A 14,101-nucleotide genomic window follows, 5' to 3' on the forward strand; every position below is an offset into this window, starting at 1 on the left:
TATATTATAATATAATAATTATTATAAGTAGTCTTTAAAATAAATATGCATAAAACATAATAAGTCTAAAGGCAAAACATCGGTTCCTAATAATGGCAGATTTCTATCATAGACAAGGAAAATAATGTAAGTCCACATTACCTTTATAATTTGATTGTATTGTGATAAAAAGGTTATTGAAATCAAATACCTAGTCTTAATAAGTAGGTACACTCGTGGTTATGTGTAAATAAAGCGTATCTGTGCTATGATTGTATACATATACAAGCAGTACCGAGTATTTTTATAGTTCACTTAAATTCATAAAACAAAGTCTAATTTACTGAAAGCCAGGCGGAAACAGCGGCAATTTTCATAGTCGATTTCAGTGCAGTGCGAGCAGTGCGTAAGGCACTGGCCTTCCACCTGAGAATTCTGGATTCGATTCCATTCCCAGTGAGGATACAATATTTATGTGTTTTTCTCAAAGCCTGGGTGTTTGTGATTGTTCAAAATTACTAACAACCACCTTGTACAAAAAAGCAAGGACATGGTTATTGATAATTCTAAAAAAACCTAACCTAACAAATAATCCAGTTTATCGTTTTCAAAATTAGTTTGCCGCTGGGTGGAAGCAGTAAACCGACAAAAACTAAAAAAAATATTATCAATGGTGAAGAATACATTTTTCATCGATAATATAGCTCACAACCTCGTTCGCAGTCAAATAATACACTATTATTACAACGACAAAGTAATGATCAACGACAGCATGAAAAAGCGCTTTTCTCGAGTATACATAGCTCGTTCGAAATCATGTCGTTGTTTCCACGTATAAATTCACCTATACGTAGGTATCTTCCCTGACCTAGCCTACGCGCGTACCGGCTTTGTTGTCCATAACTTTTTGAGTTAGGTTTTCAGTTTCTCATTATGGTTTTTTGATAATGTCGACACTAAGGTTATTTATGGAAAAGCTCGGGGTTCGCGAGCTAATTACTAGATATTTATACATTAAACTTATTTGAGAACTTTGAACAACGTTGGTATGAAATAAGATAAAAAGGTAACCAAACACCCACCGACAGGGTTGCCAACAATGGCCAGGGAGCGACAACACACATACAAACAAACAATCACCACCCACACTGTTATAATATATTTTAAACACCTTTGCCGTACTAATGCAACGGACAGCGACATTTTGCATTAGGGTTGTCACTGAATATGAATGAAATAAAATAGGTACCTACTGGGCATTGTTACTTCAGTAAAGAGTTTCCTCTTAATTTCTGCCGAAGTCATACTTGCTTTTCCCTCCACCACCCGCCACGTCTCCACATCCGTAATGCAGGCGTATACCGTGGCGTAACGAACGTTAGGCGTTCTTCAAATTTGTGCCGAAAGTGTCCCAGGAGCAAGTCCTTGGTTTGCATGCACTAGAGTGTGCGTGATTCCTACTTCGATATCCAGTCAATTCTTGATGAGAAAAGACCTTCTCGCTCGCCGTAAAATGCCGCAAACTTTTTTTAAAGCTGAGAAATGGCCGACCGGTCCAACTGAGGGTTGGACCGACTTGAGAAGCTCTTCTGTTTCGACCGACATATGGGGACATGGGTATATCACAGAAATATCAACGAGGTAAGTAAATAAACCTGATAATAATTAAGACAGCTGCATTAAAATCGAGTCGAACATCTCATCGCAATATATAGCGATGGCTGTGCGCCTGGTCAATGCACTCTTCTGCTCTTAAGCATTTTTCCCTGCTCTCACGTGGTATTGTTTCCAATCCCGATATTCTAGAATATTTGAATTTTTATGCACCCGTCAATTACATGGGTGGTCGCAGCCCATGAGGTATTTTGGGTGAAAGCTGTTATCTCATGTCAAGCTCACCAGGCACCAATAGCGAGGACTGTGCGGCTGGTCAATGCACTACCTAGAGATGTAGACATTTTTAGCGATGCATTATGCATTCTGTTTTTAAAATCTATTTTATTGTTTAATATGTATTTTTTTTGAGTTATTGCTGTTTTTTTATTTTATTTATTTTCTATAAAATTATTTTTTGCTTTATTTTTTTTCTCTACCTTGTTTTTTCTCTAATTGATTTACTTGTACTTGTATTCTAAATGTCATTTTTTGAACGTCCTGAATTGATAATTTGTTATGTACTCAACGTCTTTTTTTAAATAAATAAAATAAATAAATAATAATTAACAATGTACCATTAGAAAATGGTGAACGACTCTTCGATAAAAAAACTGTTAAGATAAAATAATCTCATTATGCTCTGTTTAGATTTTACAAAATTACATAATTATGTAGACATATTTTTTTTTTAATTTCGACAAAAAAAACTGGCAACCCTACCTCACAAATGACAAACAAATGAAAGAAAGAATTGAATGGACACCCAATTTTCGGCACCTACCCACGTCACTAAATCATAATTAAATCCAGCTTCGGATCGCGAGACTCGACCCGGCGACTGCAAGACGTCGCGACTGGGTGTGGCAGGTATGAAGGCAGAAGACAGAATACAAGGGAAGTGCAGCGACAGAATGTATTATATGACAAAATGCGAATGCGAACGATTGTACTGACGCACGATTTTAATAAAGTATACTTAACAGATCCTTCTCCGATAAAATGTTTCTTAGACATAATGAAATATTTGACTCCAAGACCCAAGTAGATACAGCTGAAACTAAATGTATGTTGCAAAATCTAGAAATAAAAAAATGCTGGAAAACGCCTCAGATCTCGAAAATATATTACTTATATCTTGTCAAACCTGGAAGACATTTATTTTAATACTTATGATAGTTGAACACCTTGTACAAAACGTTATGCACTGTGGGACTTCTAATTTTCGTACTTGTTGCGCGTAAATAATCAAATTTGTGTGCCTATTTTTTTCTATGCTGCAAAAAATAGGATATTATTTATTGGTATACCAAAACAAAATACTTACGTATATAGACAGGTTCCTATTTTGTTAAACTAAATCTACATCTCTATAAAAATTTTATAGGATCCAAAATAGTCAACCACTGAGGAGAATCTTGGATACCAGACCGGAGGATTATTAGCAGGATTAGACTCCGGTAGTCGGACGGTGTCTACGAAGATGCTGCGCACATCAGAAATATACTAACCGAGGATAGAGAGAGATGGGAGAAATTGTTGGAGGAGGTTAGGAATCGTCCTGGATGGTAAAAAGTATTACTCAATACTAAACTACCAAAAGCAAATACATTCCAAAACCTAGAAACAGTCGATGAGTTTGTATATCTGGGATAGATCATCAGTGGAAAGGGCGGATGTGAAGCGGAAGCAAGAAGGCGCACACAGATTGCAAAAAATGTGATGGCACGTGTTACCACTATATGGAAGGATCGGGGAATTTCGATTGCCACAAAAATGATGCTTGTGCAAACATTAGTGTTCTCAATATTTTTATACGGAGTCGAGTAGTGAACCCTGAAGACAAGGAAACGGAAGGCAATTGATGCCTTTGAGATGTGGTGTTGGCGCCAAATACTTCGTATTTCTTGGACAGAGCACAGGAAGAACCAGTCAATCATCCAGAGACTGCAGATAAAGGAACGGCTCTCGACAATATGTCTGAGATGAATTCTGCAGTTTTTTTGACATATTGTCAGGCGCGGACCGGACAACCTGGAGAGACTGGTAATTTTCGGTAGCCTCCAGAGTAGGCAAAGCAAAGAAGAGCGTCTGCGCCCTGAAGTGACCAAGCGAAAGAGCTGAATGGGGGCTCCATCCATTCTGCCCTGAAAGGATGGAAAGTCTTGGTCGTTGAAATGATAACGAAATTCAAATGTGGTCACGATCCTCAGCCATGAGTGTACGACCAATAAGAAGAAGAAGAAATAATATAAATGTATCGTGATTTAATAATGACTGTGATTGTACTGTGTAATACAGTCTTAGAGTCGTGACTCTAACAATAATCTGCGACATCCTGTCTACAAAATGACAATTTTGTTTAGAATTTTAGATGAAGTCATTGAAATCTGTCGATATAACTCATGAAGCTTTTATAATGGATGGTTCAATAGTTATAATTTAACTTTATGAATCATATCTCATCAAATTACATCACACAGCTATATATTTTAATATGTTAATACTCCCGAATTAAAATAGCGTAACAAGCAATTTTTTTTTAATATTATAACAAATTTGTGGCGTTTGATTATCTCACTTAACTGATCGAACCCCCACGTCGGTCCCCTCCTAAGCCCGGGTCCCTAGGCTAAGGCCCTGTCAACCTCCCCCTTGTATTGGCCATGGTGTATTGATTAATATACATAATAAAAATAAAGTATGCCGCCATAATTTTTGGTGACAATATATATAGGTAGCAACTGTTAAAAATGTAATACTATGAGAATCCATATCCGCACGGTTGCCATGATTTACCATAACTGATAAACATCATTGTTTGAGCTTTGAGACGTATTAAAAAGTTTGACATGGCTCTGGGAACTGAACGTATTTTCAGTAACTTGAAAACTTAAATCAAAGATGTCTCCACCATATAATTGACCTGTCACTTAACTCATTCAAAATATAAACAAACAAAAAAAAAACAACAATTTCTTATTAAACTTTTTAACATTATAAATACACCCCTGGGGAAAAGGCAAAAGGGAAGAAGAATTTTTTCAATCTAAAGTTATTATTATGTACTTATCTCGATGACGCGAAATGACATGACATTTCTTGTGTCATATTCACTCTCAAGTAAAGAACACGACAACCAATCTATGTATATTATAATATTATAGTGGGAGTTTTTTTTGCTAAGATTGGTCGTTAGCGTTTCATTTAAATCAAATAAAATGGACTATTTTATTTTACGAAAAGATTTCTTTTGAAAATAAAGTTGTATAGGTACTTAGATACATTGGGTGGACAAATTTAATGCAATAACCATTTTCGAAATTCTGATAATATCTACTATACCTAGTGGTTGGGCCAATTATAGTCTCCCTCATCCCAATATTTCCCCTCCACCTTAAATCTACGTCACGTTTAAAAATAACAATTGACTGGAAACATATCGTTTTTCATTATTTCAGTGGTTGACTTTCAAAACTGGACATGTCCCATATATGCCGAAAATAAGTTATTATTGGAATATAATTCTATAACCTCATACACACTTTGTTGACTTTCAAAAATAGCCAAGAAACACCAATTTCATATTGAAAAAAGGTTTCAAAAAGTAGGTTGACATTCAAATAGGGGCACGTCCAACGTTGTTGACATTCGAAATGAGACATGTCACTTTCAGCTAATGGCGGGACTGTATTGAGTCACGTGACCAAGTATGTTGTCATGCAATCTGACAGTTTGGTTTTTGTCGCGTGCATGTTTTTATTTGAAAAGTTTATTTATCTCTGAGGAATGAATAGTGGACATGTCCAGTTTTGAAAAATAACCACTGATTTATATAATATAGGTAAGTATTGATGCTAGCTGTTAGTCTTTAAATTCAATTACACTTTGCAAAATACAAATCGTGGGATAGATTTTAAAAATCTAAAATAATTATAATATACGAGGGTGGGTCAATAATTCCTTAGAAAAAAGCATTAAAACAGTTTTTATTTTTGTATTTTTTTTATTTCTCAACATCATCTCCTTGGAGCTCAATACACTTGGTTAGACGTTTCTCAATTTTTTTTAAACCGTCAGAAAAATAAGTTTTCGGAAGGTCCTCAAAATAAGCATTTGTCCGATCGATGACTTCTTCATTTGAAAAAAAAACGTTGTCCACTTAGCCATTTTTTTAAGTTTGGGAAAAGGAAAAAGTCACTGGGGGCTAAATCTGGCGAATACGGTGGGTGGTCGACCAATTCGAACTTCAATTCTTCAATTTTAGCCATTGATCGTAAACATGTGTGAACACGGGCATTGTCCTGATGAAAGAGGATTTTTTTCCTGTTTAAATGAGGCCGTTTTTCTTCAATTTTGTTTTTTAGCTGGTCCAATAAAGATGCATAATAATCCCCTGTTATTGTTTTTCCTTTTTCCAAATAGTCAACGAAAATAATTTCACGTGCATCCCAAAATACAGTAGCCATAACCTTACCAGCTGATTTTACGGTTTTCGCCTTCTTTGGACATGGTTTGCCTTTGCAATCCACTGCTTTGACTGTTCTTTCGTCTCGGGAGTATAGTGGTGTATCCATGTTTCATCTACAGTCAGAAAGCGACGAAAAAATTCATCCGGATTGCGTTGCATGAGCGACAACAGGGCTTTAGAGGCCACCACCCTATTGCGTTTATTGTCGACTGTGAGCAAACGCGGCACCCATCTTGCAGAAATATTTTTCATGCCCAATTTGTCATGTAAAATAGAAATGACGCTACCTTTTGAGATACCTGTAACCTCAATTATCTCACTCAACTTTAATCTTCGGTCACTTAACACCATATCGTGGATTTTATTGATCATTTCTGGTGTAGTCACCTCTACAGGACGTCCTGAGCGTGGTTCATCCTTTGTTGATGTACGACCACGTTTAAATTCATTTAACCAGTTATAAATAGTTGCAAGTGAAGGAGCAGATATGCCGTGAACTAAATCCAACTCATTTTTTATTTCCTTTGCTGTTAACCCTTTTATATTAAAATGTTTAATAACAGCTCTAAACTCAATTTTCTCCATTTTCCATTTTTCCATTTTCCACAAGCAATTTTTTTTTTAAATGTACGAGAAACACACAACAACCCGACCAATCTGATTGAAACTTCGCAGCATACTGAATCGGTAGTGCCGCTGCATGAAAACAAACCGCTTACAGTACTAGTCGCGCCACCTGTCGGCTTTTCTAAGGACTTATTGACCCACCCTCGTAATATGATTTAATGGTAAGCGTTATGTTTCATACGATTTGCTTTGAAAATATTTCAGTAAATGGCACGTGATGTTGCATTGTACTAAAAAATAAATCAACTATCGAACAATTAGCGTATATGAACATGTTTGTATTATTTAGACCACATAGTATGGCTAGGGATTGCAATACCGGTATTTCAAAACCGGTACTCCAGTATTTATGAATGCCGAAATACCGGTTTTAAAAATCGAAAAAAAATAAATCGGTATTAAGAAAGCAAACTTTTGAAAATGAATTATAAGTTATGTACTGCTAAAATGCAAATATACTTATTGAGTGAAAGCAACAGAGGTGAAAAAATAATAAAACAAATTTCATCAAATATATTTATATAAATAATTGTCGCGATGAATTATCATAATATTATTTCGAAATAGAAAACATCCATGATAAAAATGTTCAATTATTCTATAATTATTGATAGCTGCACAAGCGTTAAATTTAAGAAGCTTTTCCTGCAGCTGGACTTATTTGCACTTGATGAACTTTTGAGGGCTTTTATTAAAATTATCAATATATTCAAATTATTTGTGAAAAATCACTTGTTCTACAATTATGATCAATACATATTTTTAAATGTCAACATAATACATGTAGGTGTGTAGGTTTTTGCTATAAAATAATGTTTTTAAAAGATTTTAATAGCTATATTTTTATTGATAAGCACCTACTTCTGTTTTTTTTAATGTTTAATAAGAAATACTTACCAAAAAACCGGTATTGACATTTTCATTCGTTATTGCAATCCCTAAGTGCGACGCATCAAAATTATCGACTACAATAATTAATAATCACTTGTATAGAGTATTCGCCATTGGCAATGACATTAATATGGACGAAGCATCTGGAAAAAAAAATGACACTCACTTTTTTGTCGGGTCTGCCGAATGGCATAATTTGCTCTAACGCCATTACAATAAAGGCGATATTGCCATAAATTTCCGATGCTTTTTGTCGGTCTGCCGAATGGTTCGGTTAGAACGGGTTCGCTCAAATGAACATTGACACTAGAAACACTGTTCTAACGCCATTACAATAAAGGTGATATTGCTATTAATTCTCGATGCGTGATTTCGCATAATGGAAATTGCTTGACGTCTACCTATACATGTGCGAATGTCGCTATGCGCGAATTTACTTGCTAGCTACTGTATTGAGTGCGTTAAGTGCGAGTCCATTAACAATGTCATTGGCCATCGGTAAGTAGGATTCATAAAGTAGCGTTCACATAGTTAAATAAGTGATTCGCATACCTAACTATTAGCTACTTATATATTACAAACATTCAAATTCTAACTGACCGCAATAAATATACACATTTACGTACGAAATAAATCTAGAAATGTGACATTACTGAACACGAAAGCAATAATTTGTTTTTTCGGCTCATCTGTAGTGCCGACAAATAATACGAGATGGCATCACTTGAATACAAAAAAGAATCATTGAATCGATTATTGTTCCAAATTTAATTCGTGCAGTCATTTTTCGCGGAATTAAACAAATGAATCGCCAATCTTATGTCGATATATAAATAGATTTTGTTTTTGAATGTACATAATAGAATTATAACTTGAGGTTTATTTATGGTTTTAAAATTTTAATTCAAAGCAAGAGCAATGATATAAGGTGATTCGTTTGCGATACTGTACTGGTGTGACAATCCTTACGGGCCCTTTTAATTAATTTTGTAATTAACGTGTTAATTTGCATTTGAAAAGTAATTAGCAAAAACACAATTTTGTGCGGCCCGTAAGCTATGGGTTAATTTTACCACGTTTTTCTTAGCTCGTATTCTTGTTTGTCCGGTGGTTGTTTGTCCAGTTCAAATCTCGCAATCGATTTTTAACTAACTTCCCGACTAGCTAGACATTTGAAACTTTTAGAATATATCAGAACACGATGCCAATGCATTCTTTTAATACTTTTAGCCATCTTTAAGTAGAATTGAATTCATTTTCAGTTAATTCTGTTTTGTATAAAAAGTTATCTCGGAAGAAATCCGTAATCCAATCCACTATTATTGGTTGCTAAGAGGGTGGTCCTAGCAACTAAATTATTGATATATACGTGCGTTACTATGGAAATCAAAATAACATTTCAGTATTCTTTATTTGTTTGTTTGTTGCACAATAGCAATAAAATGATTTGCTGACAATTGCCGTATTTGTCCTAAATTATTAATACAGAGAATTGTCAAGTTTATATGATTCAACAGAAAATTTAAAAACATGGTATATAAAATTTTATTAACGTCTCTTTACCTACTAGTTTAGTAGAAATAAAAGCAAAATACAGATCTACGAAGTGCAGGATAACCAAAATGACATAGTATTTTAAGGTTCAAATACATTATGATCACATTCTGTGCTGTCACGTGCTATCACAGTAAGCTGCCACTACGGGAAAAAGTGTGTAATGTCGTTTTTCTTAGTATTTAAAATGAAATCAGGCTGATAACATTCCCATACCATTGCACATTTTGAACCTTTAACGTTTATACGAACATTGGCACTTAGAACAATAATGAGGGCACCTCACGTGTACCGCGCTATATCGACACCCACATGACCTAATGAACGTTTTTTTATCATGTTATGCATGCCGACACGGCTCACGTGGTTTGTGTTTTTAGTGATTGGCACCATGTATTTTCTATAAGAATATTGTCCATTATCTATGGTCTTCAAGTTGGGCTTTTCTTCAAAATATTATCTATGGATGCAATATCGCACGTAATTTTAACGTATGCACACGTTTAAAAGGTGTGAAAATTAGTTGAAATTAGAATGAATAATTATTCAAAATACTAATATATTAGAGTTGGCATTCTCCATCATTTAATTTATAGAGATAGTGATCATTCGAAATATTCTGCAGAATGACGAAACCAAAGACTAAATTTGCCGCCGTACCAGCATGTGACAGTATGTGACGTGATCATAATGTATTTGAACCTTTACTATCCTCATTCTGATTCGCAAATGTAGGGCGTGGCAGTGATCAGAGGAGGAGATCACGAAGATGGTTGAAAGGAACCACCATTATGTATTCTATGACAACATCTTCTTGGCTACGTGAAGGAAGCGCTGTTGGCAACTAAATGGGAGGAGCTTGTTAGTTTATAATGGAAGTTCGGTTAAAAATGGGAAGAGCATATTAGTTCACATATTTAACACGTAGCCAAAAAGATGTTGTCGTAGAGTACAGTGTATAACTCGAATATGAAGAAGAGCAGTGGCGCACCCAGGATTTAATATTGGGGGGGCCAAGGAGGAGAATGTAAATTAGTCCCATTGACTCTTTTTCTTCTCCACAGCTTAATTTCTCGTTTATCGGTCTTTTGTCTATTGTACTCGGTGTACCAATACCATGGTCCCCACATCCTGAAACGGGCCCTCAGGCTAGGATATTTGGCGGGCCCCCTACCTACCGCTAAGATTAAATGCAGTGTGAAACACTACATTAACGTTTTTCAAATTGTGTTTTAGTTCAAATTAAGGGTACTTATACAATGAATTATTGGCGATTTTTAATACATCTACTTTAATAATGGAGCTGTCAAGCATCGACATACAATAATCAAAAAATATATTGCACAATTATATAAGTAATTGAAAATATTCATGGCCATGAAGTGTAATAGCGCCGCAGGCGACTTTTTTACTATTTAAGCTAATTTATGATGTGTGTTTATCTCACTTATCTGGTCAACCCGACACGCCGGGCCCCCAGGCTAAAGCCCTGTCAGCCCTCCCCAGCCATGACCGACACCACTCCGGAATTCGGGTGGACACCGAGAATTTTTTGACCGTTCCCTTAGGTATTGGGTTTCTAAAAAAACCTGACATTGGTGTTTCGAAATTTTTCTGCTAGAAATTAAAATCTAAGAAATTTTTCTAAAAAGGGTGCTGGAGAATTATTACAAATCATTTTTTTGCCGTGTTTTATTGGCTTTCGATGTCAATGTTTAAAATCATTCTGATAATATTCATGTTTGGGGGGTGCCAGGGCCCCTTGCCCCCCCTGGGTGCGCCACTGGTGTAAACCACTCCGGAATTCGGGTAGACACCGAGAATTTTTTGACATTTCCATTAGAGATTGAGTTTCTAAAAAAACCCGACATTAGTGTTTCGAAATTTTTGTGTTAGAAATTAAAATCTAAGAATTTTTTCTAAAGAGGTTCCTGGAGAATTTCAAATCATTTTTTTGCCGAGTTTTTATTTTTCTACTCTATTGGCTTTCAATTTCAATGTTTTTGAGGGACCTTGCCCCCCCCCCCCCCTGGGTGCGCCACTGAAGAAGAGAAATAAATACTGTCGTAGTATAGGTAAGTCAAGATTAGTATGATTTTTCGATTAATAACATAATTTTAAAAATACATTTGTTTGGTTTTTTTATAATAATACCAGTTACGTTTAATATTCAAATGAAAAATGAGTCACAAAGCAAAGCAGAAACTAACAAAATTAAAAATAATTACACGAAATGGTCATAAAATCTTCTAATCAGTTCGTCATCAGACGAGCTTGGTTCCACTTCTTCTCGAAATTACTCTGACCTTATCCACTCTCACGTTTTCTTAAAAGAGTCTATATTACACGGAAAATAATAGGTAGATCTAAAATAAATCAATTTGTGAGATGAGTCGTTTAAAAACACTAACCCACTAATAGCTGATACTGCATCCTAAGAATGAAAGGGCTTTCATAGTTTATCTTCTCCATTTACCTACATCTGTATTTGATCATAAAAAAATCGTATCATATATTAATTAATATTATAATTCAGTTAAAATCTGTAGGTACCTGAGAACTAGACTACATTAAGTCCAAAGTGAATAATTTCCTGAAAACGCAATGTAAAATTTTTATTGACCTTATTCTTAATTAATGTACCTACTTTCGGGTTTCTATGGTTTCTGTAATGAATGCACCCAAAGTGTGAATTGTGAATATAAAAATCATTATTCGCCAGCGGTATTTGGTTTAAAAATTAATTCTACTTACACTGTAATAAGGGTATACCATTTACTTATTGCGCTAACGTGTCCAAATTAAAAGGGAGGTTTTTAAAACTAAAAAAATCAATTGCATTAATTAGTAATACCCTAACACGTCGGCTTATAAAGTCGTAGGCCCCATATTCGAAACCTGGGTCTGGCAAATCCACATATTGTTTCTCAATGTGTGTTTGGATTCAAAGTATGGACATAAAAATTTGAGTAGGTGGTTAACATCCATTTTTCGTAAAAACAAAAATCTCTTAATAAACCTCCAACCTGTGGATCCCCATATTATGATCTTCTTAGGATCGGACATGGTAAATAAATAAGTATTTATAAACAAAAATACTTCTTTATTCCGTGCGCTATCTAGGGAACACAGTATTAATGGGTACGGAATTACCTAACGGATATGGAGTAACAGGCAACCGATCTCGAGTGTGGAAGAATATAGGTTAAACTTAAACACGTGTCAAGTATATATTGTCATTCCTTCGTTTTGACAACTGTTCTTGGTTTATACACTGACACTCATTCAATATTGGTGTATTAGAATGTTGCAACACAAACTATTGCACGTTTCGTTTTTACAGGATGGTCACACATTCAATATCTAGTGTATTGACCTTGCCTATACCAAACCATTATATTATAGGGAAGCAATGATCGATTAGATAAAAATAGTGCACACTTCTTCAATAATACTTATTTGTTTTCAATGAATTAAGAATACTTATTACAGATGGTATTGGTCAGCTTTTTTTTTAAATCATCTTGTCTGAATTATATTTTTTAATCTGTTCTGTGGCGCTATCTTTTACGATTATAGGGCATCGGCGATTATTTTGGTTGTCTTTTCTCTAGAAATAATTAAATTAAGTTTATAATTGTGTTGCTAGATTTCAAATTCAGCCAAGTCCACATTTAGGTATTTTTGACTGTTTTATGAATTGTTCAAGAGCTACTGCTTTCTAACATTTTTGCATTATCGAAATGTGGATCTGATTAATTTTAAATGTTCTATAATCGAAATAATATAAACTTCCACCCGGGGGGGTAACTGAAATAGCAGTACTTGTTCAAAGCAAGTATAAATCGACCACTCCGGATAGATGGCAGTGTCATTTTATATTTATTTTTTCATGCCAATCTGGCTTGTGGGATATAGGATTAATATTCAAAATTAAATCTTTATATCTATTGTGGTGTTATTTATTTATTTCGTGTTAATCTAATATTAAATAATTAATATTAAATTCCATCTTAGAAAAAAAATAATAAACTGGCAAGTTCATTTCATCTGGCAGCACTGCAAACGTCGTTAGCATTAGGCTATGCTTCCACCCTTGTGACTATGTACTTGGGAAAACAAAGAGATGTTTTTCTCCTATTCATCCATTATGGGCTTGGCTGATTTTGATATCTAGCGACACAATTTGGTATGGATGCATCTTGACATGTAAGACTGTCTCAAGAGGACTTTACTCAATAAAAATGGTAAAAACATAATATCATTTTACCTTAATCGCAGTCTTTTTCCAAAGAAGTCATAAAAATATTATCATTTGCCGGTAGGTACTATGTCCACTCTATCACCAGAAGTCTAGATTAATCTCATGTCGTATCTCATACATTTATTTATGTATTTTCACTACGTGACTCACTGTGTTTTGATTGCATACAAGAGAGTGACAATAAACCTCAGATTCGCGGCCAAGAAACATTTTCTTCTTAATCCACTATCTCAATATAAAAACTCCACGGTAGCCTGCATCGTGGGATGAAGTATTTTATTATTATTATTACAACGTCTTTATTATTACAACGTTTTTCTTAGCTCGTATTCTTATTTGTCCGGTGGTTGTTTGGCTGGCACAAATCTTGCAATCGATTTTTAACTAACTTCCCGAATAGCTAAACATTTGAAACTTTTAGAATATATCAGAACACGATGCTAATGCATTCTTTAATACTTTTAGCCATCTTTAAGTAGAAAGTAAAAGGTAAAACTATCATTGGTTGCTAAGTGGGTCCTAGCAACTAGATTATATTAATATATACGTGCGTTACTATGGAAATCAATATGACATTTCAGTATTATTTCTATCAAGTACTGATAGGTATGGGTTTGCGGAGGGTGTTGATTTACACTTTTCCACTTATTAAAAACACCGAT

This window comes from Rhyacophila brunnea, unplaced genomic scaffold, assembly GCF_057557595.1.
Source record: "Rhyacophila brunnea isolate RB1 unplaced genomic scaffold, BYU_Rbru_1.0 scaffold_23, whole genome shotgun sequence".
Lineage (NCBI taxonomy): Eukaryota > Metazoa > Arthropoda > Insecta > Trichoptera > Rhyacophilidae > Rhyacophila > Rhyacophila brunnea.